Source organism: Rana temporaria, chromosome 8 (assembly GCF_905171775.1).
Source record: "Rana temporaria chromosome 8, aRanTem1.1, whole genome shotgun sequence".
Classification (NCBI taxonomy): domain Eukaryota; kingdom Metazoa; phylum Chordata; class Amphibia; order Anura; family Ranidae; genus Rana; species Rana temporaria.
The window spans coordinates 185039041-185052429 of NC_053496.1; the positions used below are offsets into that span (position 1 = coordinate 185039041).

At 46.4% G+C, this 13389-nt stretch overlaps 1 protein-coding gene and 1 long non-coding RNA gene across 2 annotated transcripts in view; both read right to left on the reverse strand.

Moving 5' to 3' along the window:
- LOC120909614 (zinc finger protein OZF-like) overlaps window positions 1-13389 on the reverse strand; it is a 713034-nt gene that overhangs the window by 642823 nt on the left and 56822 nt on the right. The gene's annotated exons all lie outside the window — the stretch shown is intronic.
- On the reverse strand, window positions 3136-6928 carry LOC120909694. The gene is made up of 3 exons (XR_005741356.1): window positions 6891-6928; window positions 4881-5016; window positions 3136-3174 (listed from the first exon to the last, which is right to left on the reverse strand). It is a non-coding gene; the product is annotated as an uncharacterized LOC120909694 (long non-coding RNA).

Sequence of the window (13389 nt, forward strand, 5' to 3'; positions counted from 1 at the left end):
TTGCAGGGTGGAGGGTCTATTGTTGCTGGCTGCTGGAGGATCTATTGTTGCTGGCTGCTGGAGGGTCTATTGATGCTGGCTGCTGGAGGGTCTATTGTTGCTGGCTGCTGGAGGGTCTATTGATGCTGGCTGTATTAAAGATCTGTTGTTGCTGGGGAGTATTTTATTGTGGGTGGTCCATTGTTGCTGGGGTGATAGATTTTTCCTCAGGGGGATCTATTTTACTGTTTTTCTTTTTATCATTAACAAATTTCATACAAATGGCTTAATACCACAAATGTTACTTGGTTCCGTATTCTCTAAAAGGTGCAGAATTGAGGGGTGGAACCAAGGAACTGTGCTTGGAGGTGGGTAGAGGGTGGAACCAAGGAATGGTGCTTGGAGATTGGTAGGGGTTAGAACCAAGGAACGTTGCTTGGAGGTGGGTAGGGGTTGGAACCAAAGAATTGTACATGGAGATGGGTAGGGGGTGGAAGTTAGGAACGGTGCTTGGAGGTGGGTAGGGGGTGGAACCATGGAATTGTGCTTGGAGACAGGTAGGGGGTGGAACTAAGTTACGGTGCTTGTAGATGGGTAGGAGGTGGAACGATACTTGGAGATGGGTAGGGGGTGGAACTAAGGGATGGTGCTTGGAGATGGGTAGGGGGTGGAACCAAAGAACGGTGCTTGGAGGTGGGAAAAAAAAAACAGTGCTTGAGATTGACAGGGGAAGGAAACAGTGCTTGGAAGTGTCTAGTGGGTGGAACCAGTACAGTGCTTATGGGTGTTCAGGGGTTGGAACCAAGGAACGTTGCTTGAAGGTAAGTAGAGGGTGGAACCAAGAAACGGTGCTTGGAGGTGGGTAGTGGGTGGAATCAAGGAACGGTGCTTGGAGATGGGTAGGGGTTGGAACCAAGGAATGATACTTGGAGATGGGTAGGGGTTGGAACCAAGGAATGATACTTGGAGATGGGTAGGGGGTGGAACCAAGGAATTGTACATGGAGATGGGTAGGGGGTGGAACTAAGGAACGTTGCTTGGAGATGGGTAAGAGGTCTAACCAAGATATGGTGCTTGGAGATGGGTAAGAGTTGGAACCAAGGTATGGTGCTTGGAGATGGGTAAGAGGTGGAACCAAGGAACAGTGCTTGGGGGTGGAACCAAGGAATGGTGCTTGGGGGTGGAACCAAGGAATGGTGCTTGGGGGTGGAACCAAGGAATGGTGCTTGGGGGTGGAACCAAGGAACGATGCTTGGAGGTGGAACCAAGGAATGGTGCTTGGGGGTGGAACCAAGGAACGATGCTTGGAGGTGGAACCAAGGAATGGTGCTTGGGGGTGGAACCAAGGAACGATGCTTGGAGGTGGAACCAAGCAATGGTGCTTGGAGGTGGGTAGGGGGTGGAGACAAAGGGGTGACTCGTGAAAAGGGGGAGTTCCTGCACCTATTCTCTGGGGAAAAGGACCCTGCATATATGGATCTCTCCGGTGGCATTTCATCCCTCTTGTATTCTCACCCATGTGAGACCTTTGATGTCTTACAAGTTCTGTTTTCTATGAATTACAATTCCCTCATTCGGGGCAGGAAGGTTGCTTCTGACACATGTGAGATTTTTGATGTGAAGAAAGATTACACTTGACTGCAAAACATTTCCTGCACTCAGAACATTCATACGGCTTCTCACCCGTGTGAGACCTTTGATGCCTGACAAGTCCCGACTTCTGCGCAAAACATTTCTTGCATTCAGGGCAGGAATACGGCTTCTGGTGTGTGTGCGATCTCTGATGTACAGAAAGATGGGACTTGACTGAAAAACATTTCCCGCACTCTGCACATGAAAATGGCTTCTCCCCCGTGTGAGACCTCTGATGTGCTACAAGTTCCGATTTCTGTCCAAAACCTTTCCCGCACTCAGAGCAGGAAAACGGCTTCTCGCCCGTGTGAGACCTTTGATGTGGGACAAGTTCTGATTTCTGTGCAAAGCATTTCCCGCACTCAGAGCAGGAATACGGCTTCTCGCCCGTGTGTGATTTCTGATGTCTGGAAAGATGGGACTTCTGTGAAAAACATTTTCCGCACTCAGGGCAGGAATACGGCCTCTCCCCCGTGTGAGATCTTTGATGTTTGACAAGAGTTGACTTATTCCGATAGCACTGCCCGCACTCAGCACAGGAATACGGCTTCTCCCCCATGTGGGACCTCTGATGTCTGACAAATTTTGATTTACCCAGAAAACACTGCCCGCACTCAGCGCAGGAATATGGCTTCTTGTCTGTATGGCACATTTGATGTCGGACATATTGGGCTCTCCACAGAAAAGATTTCCCGCACACAGGGCAGGAATAAGCCTTCTCCCCTGTGTGGGATCTCTGATGTACAGAAAGGTAGGATGCATCTGAAAAACATTTCCCGCACTCAGAGCAAGAATACGGCTTCTCCCCTGTGTGAGACCTCTGATGTTTAGTAAAATCAACTTTACGTAGAAAATCCTTCCCGCACTCAGTACAGGAGAACAGGTTCTCCCCCGTGTGAGATCTTTTATGCACATTAAGATTGGATTTAAAACGAAAACACTTCCCACACTCATTACAAGGAAACCTCTTTTCTGTTGGAAGGACGGCACCGTCCCGCACAGTCTGAGGTTCCTCAGGATAAGAGGAATACGATGGTCCGGCACCGTCCCGCACAGTCTGAGGTTCCTTGGGATAAGAGGAATACGATGGTCCGGCACCGTCCCGCACAGTCTGAGGTTCCTCAGGATAAGAGGAATACGATGGTCCGGCACCATCCCGCACAGTCTGAGGTTCCTCAGGATAAGAGGAATACGATGGTCCGGCACCGTCCCGCACAGTCTGAGGTTCCTTGGGATAAGAGGAATACGATGGTCCGGCACCGTCCCGCACAGTCTGAGGTTCCTCAGGATAAGAGGAATACGATGGTCCGGCACCGTCCCGCACAGTCTGAGGTTCCTCAGGATAAGAGGAATACGATGGTCCGGCACCGTCCCGCACAGTCTGATGTTCCTCAGGATAAGAGGAATACGATGGTCCATCTACACTGTGTGGTGCCGGATGGACATTTGAGGTAGTCGGGTTTTCTCCTGGACTATACTGTGTGATGTCCTCATCTTCTACTTTACAGTCTGGAGACAAAGTGAGACAATCCTCTGAGGTTTTCCTCATCTCCCGTCCATCTACTAAAATAGAAATACAAAGATTATTACTAGACATGAGCAGATTGGTTCCCCTAAACCAGGACTCCGCCCACATCAGGCAGCTTTGTCTCTGAGGATCTTACAATTCCCCCCTCAAGGTGACTAGTAAATGGCTCCTCTGATCTCCTACCAGATCATTTCTTTATTGATGGACAAAGCCTGAGAGTGAGGAAACCAATATTTATGGCAACAGGAATGAAGGCCATGTGTTGGTGTTGGGTAGTCATTGTTCCTACCTACAGTTGTGTTCATTGGTAACTTACTTATCTGAGAGATGCTGCAGAGGCCCCACACTGCTGATGTCAAGGCCTGGATCTGAACTCAGGACCTCTGCTCTGTGTGGAGATATTTCTTCTTACTGAGCTACCTGGAATGCTGGACAGCTCCCTGGACAATTTCATAAATGATCCGTTCATCAACCTTGAGCTCCTCCCATGATTCCATGTGTCTACACTTTCTGTTTGCCAGATTATTGTGCTCCCTCCATCCAATAGCTTGCTCTTATCATTTTGTATGTTTGCTACCACTCATTTCCAACCTTTGGCTTGTTCCTCGACTACACTTCTCCTTGATCCCAATCTGCAACCACTTGTTACCAATCTTGGGGTTGTTTACCGATTATGCTTCTGCTCATCCCTGCCTGCTGTATCTGCTACTGGACCGTGGCTTGCTCACCTCCTGGTGGGGTGATCCCGAGGACCAAGACCTGGTACTAACATGCAGCAAAACCCATCTCCACCATCAGACTTATGCCCCGTACACACGAGCGGAATTTCCGCTGGAAAAAAAGTTGGATGGTTTTTCCGACGGAATTCCGTTCAAGCTTGGCTTGCATACACACGGTCATACAAAAGTTTCCTGAACTTTCGAGTGTACAACACTACGACGAGGCAAGAAAAATAAGTTCAATGCTTCCGAACATGCGTCAAATTGTTTTCGAGCATGCGTGTTTTTGAATTGCAAACAGGACGAACGGATTTTCCGGATAGGATTTTTTTCTGTCGGAAAAATTGAGAACCTGCTCTCAAACTTTTGCTTACGGAAATTCCGACAGCAAAAGTCTGATGGAGCCTACACTCGGTCGGAATTCCGATGAAAGGCTTACAACGGAAATGCCGCTCGTGTGTATGGGGCATAAGACTCCGGTGGGCCCGCGTCATCCACCAGGGTGATCTGCTTCTGTACTTATCCAGCTGGTCAGTGGGTCTCCATCTACTGCTATAGCTACTGGTCTCCAAGTTGGACCATGACAAGCTGTCTCCCATCTCCTGAGAGCGCACTCAGTGACCTGGGCAAGCAACGTCTCATGGGACATCCCCTCCACCAAGTTCAGGCAGCAAATAACAAAAGCAAGTAACCCAGGAAGATTTGCTTTTTTCAGAAATTTTGCTAGACCCAAGGCACACATCCAAGGTGTTCCCGTCAAGCTTCACCTATGGTGAAAAAAATCAACATTTTGCTGCCAGCTGAACCCCAGAATCTCCATAAATCCAGTCTAGAGACATAAATTGTGTCTGCAGCACAGAGAAGGAAGATTATCCGAGAGAAATACAGGAATACAGGACGGGGAACACAGCTCAGGAAAGTGACCAGGGGATTACAGGCTGATATCACCCAGTCCCCGCCCTACTCTGGACCAATCAGTGAGCAGTATGGGTGAAGGAATGGATTTAGTGTTAACGACCCACCTGTGCTGATCTCTGTAGGAGTGTCCTCCTCTATAAATGTCTTAATCATTTCAGCCTCCTCCATATACATCTCTTCTTCTTCGTCGTCGTCTTCTTCTTCTTTAACCTCAACTTTTATATCTATCAGATCTTCATACTAAACCAAGAAAATGAGAGACAATAACACAAACTCTAATGACGTGAAAAAAATATCTCCACAAACCTTCTTCACAAGTCACTTTACAGTCCTACCAACCTTGAAACCATGATGGATAATGTGACCTTCCTGTAGGCATTCCCGGGAATACAGAGAACGGGGACATCTCTCTGGTGGGTTTTCTGTTACTAGGTGTTGTGAACAACAAAGGCAAAACCTCACACCACGCCAATACAAGAATGTGATGGTGGAGCTCTTATGCCGTGTACACACGATCATTTTTCGGCATGAAAAAAACTTTGTTTTTGAAAAACGTCATTTAAAATGATCGTGTGTGAGCTACACATCATTTTTCGGCTTCTGAAAAACGTCCAAAAAAAAAAAAATTCGAACATGCTGCATTTTTTAACGTCGTTTTTCGGGTTGTAAAAAATGATCGTGTGTGGGCTAAAAGGACGTTTTAAACCCGCAAATGCTCAGAAGCAAGTTATAAGACGGGAGCGCTTGTTCTGGTAAAACTACCGTTCATAATGGAGTAAGCACATTCATCACGCTGTAACAGACAGAAAAGCGCGAATCGTCTTTTACTAACACGGAATCAGCTAAAGCAGCCCAAAGGCGAATAGAACTTCCCCTTTAGAGTGCCATCGTATGTGTTGTACGTCACCGCATCATTTTTTTAAAACAATGGTGTGTGGGCAACGTCGTTTTTAATGATGAAGTTGGAAAAACTTCGTTTTTTGGACATGCTGAAAAACTACGTTTTTTTTTTCATGCCGAAAAATGATCGTGTGTACGCGGCATCAGTCTTACATGGCGCAGAGATTTTCCAGCTCGTGGGACCACAATCTAAGTGCCAACAGGCTAAGATTGATCAACACCGAGGTTGGATAACTGTGCAGTTAGCCAATTACACACCAAAACAGCTGATGCTACAGGGTTGATTTACTAAAACTGGAGGGCGTAAAATCTGTTGCAGCTGTGCATAGGAGGCAATCAGCTTCTAACGTCAACTTGTTCAATTAAACTTTGAAAAAAAAACAGGAAGCCGATTGGTTTCTACGTAGAGCTGCACAATTTGCGGGTTCTGCCTTTTACTATTTGCTAAAATGTTTATGATATGCCATAAAACCTGATAACGGGCTGTTGGCTTGGGTAATGTCTACTTAACAGTTTGTATTCTTTAGGGTTCGAAACTAAAAAGACCACAACTAAAAGTGTGTGTGGGGGGGGGGGGATCTGTTGCTTTAGTTTTCATCTTAATGATAGTACGATGGCTCTTTAACCACCTCAATACAGGGCAAGTTTTTCTTAGTTTCTGTCAGTAAATAAGTAATTTTTCTCCTTTACTGATGTGCGCTGAGGAGGTGGCACTATTATGCTGCACTGATAGGTGGCAATAATAGGGGGCACTCGTGGGCACTGATGGGAACTAAAAGGCAGCACTGACTGGCACCAGTGATGGGCACTGATAGGCATTGATTAGTGGCACTTCTGGGGCTTTACCGTAATCGTGATCAGTGCCCTGATTACATGCCCTGTTCTCCCTGTCAGTGTAAAGTGATGAGAGACGATTACCGGCACTTCCTGTATATACCTGTGACCGGCTGTGATTGGACACAACTGATCACATGGTTAAAGAGCCACATCAGCGGCTCTTTACAGAGATTGGGGTCGCGCCGTGTTCTAGCAACACGCCGCTGCCGTGATCGCTGCGCACGGGAGCAGCTGTTCGTGTGCGCCGTCATATTACGGACACCAGAACGAGAGACGGACCGTCCCTCCGTCATTTAACGGTGGGCGGGCGGCAAGTGGTTACATTTTCACTCTGAATATATTATAAAACATTCAATGTTCCAAACATGCTTATGTACCTGATCCTGTTGAGGGATGGTGTGATCTTCCTGTGTGGAATCTCGGGAATACAGAGGACGGGGACATCTCTCTGGTGGGTTTCTGTAGCTGGATGACTCCTCCATGGTGTCCTGGTACAGATCTTTGTGTTCTTTCTCTATCACCCAATCCTCATCATCCTCCTCTTTTATCTCTTCTTTAACCTCAACTTTAGGATCTCTCAGGTTTCCACTCTGAATATAGAATAAAAATGACATCAATGGTAACAATGCAGATAATGTACAGATCCTAATGATACTATCAGTGATTGTTCCTCACCTACCTGATGATGGTGGGGGATGGTGTGACCTTCCTGTGTGGAATCCCGGGAATACAGAGGACGGGGACATCTCTCTGGTGGGTTCCCATTACTGGATCCATCTGTAGGAAACACACACACTGACTGAATACATTGTTTCTATGTGTTTATCAGATGATGGGGGATGTAGGTGGAGCCTCCGTACTGCTCTCTCCTTTACAATAAAGTCTCCTCTTACCCGGTGATGTGAGGGGCGGCTGATTGTCCATCATGACGTCCTTGTAGAGATCCTTGTGTCCTTCTAAATACTCCCACTCCTATATAAAGAAGTAAACATAAACAGTATTGATAGTACAATGATCATCCAGACACATCCCTTGTCTGTTACTGGATAATGTCCCAGAATTCCCGGCACCGCTCACCTCTCCTGTCAGCAGCTCCATCATCTTCTTGGTGACTTCTAGAATCTTCTCCATGTTGTGTCTCTCGGGTTTTAGGAAGTCACATGGAGGCACTGTGATGGTCATATGATTATCTGACTTCACAAGAGGAAATCTCTGTATTGGAGAACCAATATGAATATCATGTTAGAATCCCAGAATCCTCCTCACCTCTCCGGTCAGGTCTGTGTTTTATTAATAGAGATAAGAGTGATGTCATGTGACCTCCCAGAATCCTCCTCACCTCTCCGGTCAGGTCTGTGTATTATTAATAGAGATAAGAGTGATGTCATGTGACCTCCCAGAATCCTCCTCACCTATCCGGTCAGGTCTGTGATTTATTAATAGAGATAAGAGTGATGTCATGTGACCTCCCAGAATCCTCCTCACCTCTCCGGTCAGGTCTGTGTTTTATTAATAGAGATAAGAGTGATGTCATGTGACCTCCCAGAACCCTCCTCTCCGGTCAGGTCTGTATTATTAATAGAGATAAGAGTGATGTCATGTGACCTCCCAGAATCCTCCTCACCTCTCCGGTCAGCAGGTAGATGATCTCCAGGGTGAGGTTCAGTATCTTCTCAGTCATGTATCTCTGGTCCTTCTCCATCCTCATTGGTGCCGTCATTTGATCTATACAGGTCTCCTTGCAGACGGATAACTTTGGGACATGAAAAAATGTGAAAAAAGGACTTATACAATGCAACCAAAAATTAAGGCAAACATAACAAACACACAGATAAAAGTGGGGGGAAGGAAAGTGGAGAAGTACAAAGGTGCCATTGTGCAATACAATGGCCGGCCTTCTGGTCAGGAATAAAACATATAAATAAATCCTCCGGTCCTAGCCAAAAGGCTCGGCCATAAAGGCAGATGCTAAAAAGTGTGTGTAGTCCAGTGACCTTGGTGCCAAAACCACCCAATCCAGCAGTAAGAATTAAGGCACCCCCGGACTGCCACTCCAGGGGCACATACACCACAGGCGTCTTTCGGAGCCAGGGTTCTCGGCCAGACAAGTGCAGCCCCATCCCTACCAGGAAGACATCAGAACCTAGAGAGCTTAGGGGGAGCCTTGCTTATAATCGGGGACAAGCCAAAGCCAGATCCAACCCAGGAGGAAAAGGCTCCCCCACCTAATTACATCAAGGAAGTACTGTCTGCCCCTCACCCCCCCCCCCCCCCCAATTGGCAAAAGGGGGGTCAGTGTTCTTTCCCTAATGACTGATAAGAACAGATACTACAAATAATCCCCCATCCCCTGATAAAAGACTGACGCGGTGGGAAAGGTGACAAGTTTTCAAAATGAAGGAAATGTTCTGACCCTGTGAGTCTGAAGGAGTTAATCTAGGTTTCCACGCTATATATGTGTGTATCATCATCTGCTGGAGATAAAACACATCACAGTGACTATGGAGGAAGAGGACGGACATGACGGGGGGGGGGGGGGTTACTGGGTGTAAATAGAAAATAAGATCTTATTACCTCATCTGCTGCCACTTACAGCAATGTCTCCTCTTTACTTCCTCCCAACTCACCTCTCACCTGGAACTTCTTATTTATACCTGACATCACTTCCTGTTTGTACCTGACATCACTTCCTGCCTTCCATAGAGACATCTTGTCCAGGTAGAAGTGAGATCACCACCTTGTGGAGCTCAGAGGAACTACAGCCCCTCAACTGCTGCAATAGCTGGGAGAAAACCCTCAAAATTACGTGTCTCTCAAGTTCCCTGAGTTTACAAGTATACATCTATTAGAATATACAATACCTACACAGCACAAGGCCGTGTTCACACAATGACACGTTCCTCTGGGCTGCAGTAGGAGGAAAATAAGTCCTATTGTTGGCTCTTGTTGAGAATAGACTAAGCCCCATTATTGGTGTGAGTGGGATAAAATAAGTCCCATTGTTGGTGTCAGCGAGGTAAAATACGTTACCTTCAATTCTGGGTATCAGTGGGATAAAAGATGTCCCAGTAGGAGTCAAATTGTTCCCATTGTTGGTGTCAGTGAAATAAAATAAGTTCCATCGTTGGTGTCAGTAGGAGGAAAATAAGTTCTATAGTTATGGTGGATTATTGTTGCACCTATAAATCCCATATCTCATCCCTCTCCCTACTGTACAAGTTCTATAGTTGGTGTCAGTGGATTAAAATAAGTCCAGTCCAGCATTGGTGGTCATTGTTGGTACCTACCTGCTCTGTTGCCTCTCTGCTGATGTTGGAGTTCTACTTTCACTGTCAAAAAGGAGATCACTTCACCCAACAGTCTGGTTTAACTGCAATGCCTGGTGATAGAACCCAGACACTGTTCCAGCAGTCAGCACCTCACTGCCACTCTACAGGTTGTCCTGGAACCTGCAGGATGAAGACATGTTGGGTCAGTAGCCAAAATCCGGGACTGTTCTGCAGCATCTGCAACACTTGACAACAATAACAAGGCCATGTTCACACTACGAGAGGTTTCTCAGGGCTGCAGTTCCCTTGAGCTCCACAAGATGGTGATCTTCTCACTTCTACCCAGATAGGAAGTCTCTATGGAAAACAGGAAGTGATGTCAGGGACAGACAGGAAGTTCCGGGTGAGAGGTGAGTCGGGAGGAAGTAGAGAGGAGACATTGGTGGAACTGGCAACAGAGAAGGTAATAAGATATTATTTTATATTTATACCCTGTAACCCCCCCCCCCCTCTTCATGTCCGTCCTCTTCCTCCATAGTCACTGTGACGTCTTTTATTTCCCCACTTATGGCGCCTGAACATTCTCTACATTTTGGAGATGTGTCACCTTGTTTTACGTCACAGCGTTTTAGACGTTCAGAATTTAGTCTGATAGTGTGTAGGCAAGACTGATGAAGGTCAGCTTCATCGGATATCCGACGAAAAAATCCATTGGATTTCATTCCATCAGAAATCCGATCGTGTGTACGCGGCATAAATGTCCATCAGTGATGCCTATCAGTGCCTCCTCATCAGTGCTTCCTCATTAGTGCCCATCAGTACTGCCTATCAGTGCTTTCTCATTAGTGCCCATCAGTGCTGCCTATCAGTGCCTCCAATTAGTGCCCATCAGTGCCGCCTTTCAGTGCCTCCTCATCAGTGCCACCTATTAGTGCCCATCAGTGCCTCTTCATCAGTGCCGCCTCATCAGTGCCCGTCAGTGAAGAAGAAAAATTACTAATTTGCAACATTTTATAACAGAAATTAAGAAAAAAAATCAAAATGTTTGGTCTTTTTATATATATATAAAATGGTGATTACATACCACGGAAAGAAAGCTCTATTTGTGATAAAATGATAGAAATGTCATATGTACACAGTGTTACATGACCGTGCAATTGTCATTCAAAGTGCGATAGCGCTGAAAGCTGAACTTTGGCCTGGGCAGGAAGGGGGTGAACGTGCCCGGTAGGCAAGTGGTTAGGATACACCGTTCCAAGACCTGTATATTAAACAACATGGAGCTCCACCACAGAGCTCTATGGCAGCTGAACACCATAGGAACACTTCCGCACCAACAACAGTTCTCCTCTCCTCCGCCTTCATCTTCAGTTGCTCCATCATACCCCCTACATCACATTCCCCTGGTGCAGAGACGACGACTCCCACTGCATTAAATGAGATGGAAGGAAGAGGTCAGTCCTTTTATACCTCCAGACATTAGAGCTGGGGTCTCAAACTGGCGGCCCTCCAGCTGTTGCTGAACTACAAGTCCCATCATGCCTCTGCCTATGGGAGTCATGCTAGTAACTGTCAGCCTTGCAATGCTTCATGGGAATTGTAGATCTGCAACAGCTGGAGGGCCACCAGTTTGAGACCCCCTGCATTAGAGGAACATGGGATAATAGCGTGAGGCTAACTCTTTTATAAACAAATCCCTCTATTCTTCTTTACTCCTCAACTTTTCCCCATTTTAGTCATATGTACAGACCTCTACATGTGCCAATTTCCACTGGGGGAAGCCATCTATCAACCCCTTATATCCCCATCCTAATATTGTACAACCAATACACTCCAGATAATTCTCCGCTATCCATCTACAGAGAAACCCGCATAGATCACATGACCACATCACTGAGGATGGAGGAGGACCGGAGTCACATGACTGAGAGGATACTAAACCTCACCCTGGAGATCATCTACCTGCTGACCGGAGAGGTGAGGAGGGTTCTGGGAGGTCACATGACATCACTCTTATCTCTATTAATAATACACAGACCTGACCGGAGAGGTGAGGAAGATTCTGGGAGGTCACATGACATCACTCTTATCTCTATTAATAAAACACAAACCTGGCCGGAGAGGTGAGGAGGATTCTGGGAGGTCACATGACATCACTCTTATCTATATTAATAATACAGACCTGACCGGAGAGGTGAGGGGGCTTCTGGGAGGTCACATGACATCACTCTTATCTCTATTAATAAAACACAGACCTGACCGGAGAGGTGAGGAGGATTCTGGGAGGTCACATGATATCACTCTTATCTCTATTAATAATACAGACCTGACCGGAGAGGTGAGGAGGATTCTGGGAGGTCACATGACATCACTCTTATCTCTATTAATAAAACACAGACCTGACCGGAGAGGTGAGGAGGATTCTGGGATTCTAACATGATCTTCCTATTGGTTCTCCAATACAGAGATTTCCTCTTGTGAAGTCAGGTGATCATATGACCATCACAGTGCCTCCATGTGACTCCCTAAAACCTGAGAGACACAACATGGAGAAGATTCTAGAAGTCACCAAGAAGATGATGGAGCTGCTGACAGGAGAGGTGAGGAGGATTCTGGGACATTATCCAGTAACAGACAAGGGGTGTGTCTGGATGGTGACTGTATCTTTGTGTGTGTCAGGTTCCTATAAGGTGTCAGGATGTCACTGTCTATTTCTCCATGGAGGAGTGGGAGTATTTAGAAGGACACAAGGATCTCTACAAGGACATCATGATGGAGAATCAGCCGCCCCTCACATCACCGGGTAAGAGGAGACTTTATTGTAAAGGAGAGAGCAGTACGGAGTCTCCACCTAGATCCCCCATCATCTGATAAACACATAGAAACAATGTATTCAGTCAGTGTGTGTGTTTCCTACAGATGGATCCAGTAATGGGAACCCACCAGAGAGATGTCCCCGTCCTCTGTATTCCCGGGATTCCACACAGGAAGGTCACACCATCCCCCACCATCATCAGGTAGATGAGGAACAATCACTGATAGTATCATTAGGATCTGTACATTATCTGCATTGTTACCATTGATGTCATTTTTATTCTATGTTCAGAGTGGAAACCTGAGAGATTTTAGAGTTGATGTTAAAGAAGAGATAAAAGAGGAGGATGATGAGGATCGGGTGATAAAGCAGTCAGAATTTCCAGAAGAACACAAAGATCTGTACCAGGACACCATGGTGGAGTCATCCAGCTACAGAAACCCACCAGAGAGATGTCCCCGTCCTCTGTATTCCCGGAATTCCACACAGGAAGGTCACACCATCCCCCACCATCATCAGGTAGTTGGTTAACAGTTACTGGCAGTGATCTATGCATAGTCTTGTTTGTTACAATGATTTTCTTATTTTATACTTAGAGTGGAACCCTTGAGGAATATAACATTGTTGTTAAAGAAGAATATATAGAGGAGGATGAGTCCTATGGTGTGATGGAGGAGTTTTCAGGACATATGGATGTCCCAATGGAGCCATCCAATACCAGGAACCCACCAGAGAGATCTCCCCCTCCTCTGTATTCCCGGGATTCCACACAGGAAGGTCACACCATCCCCC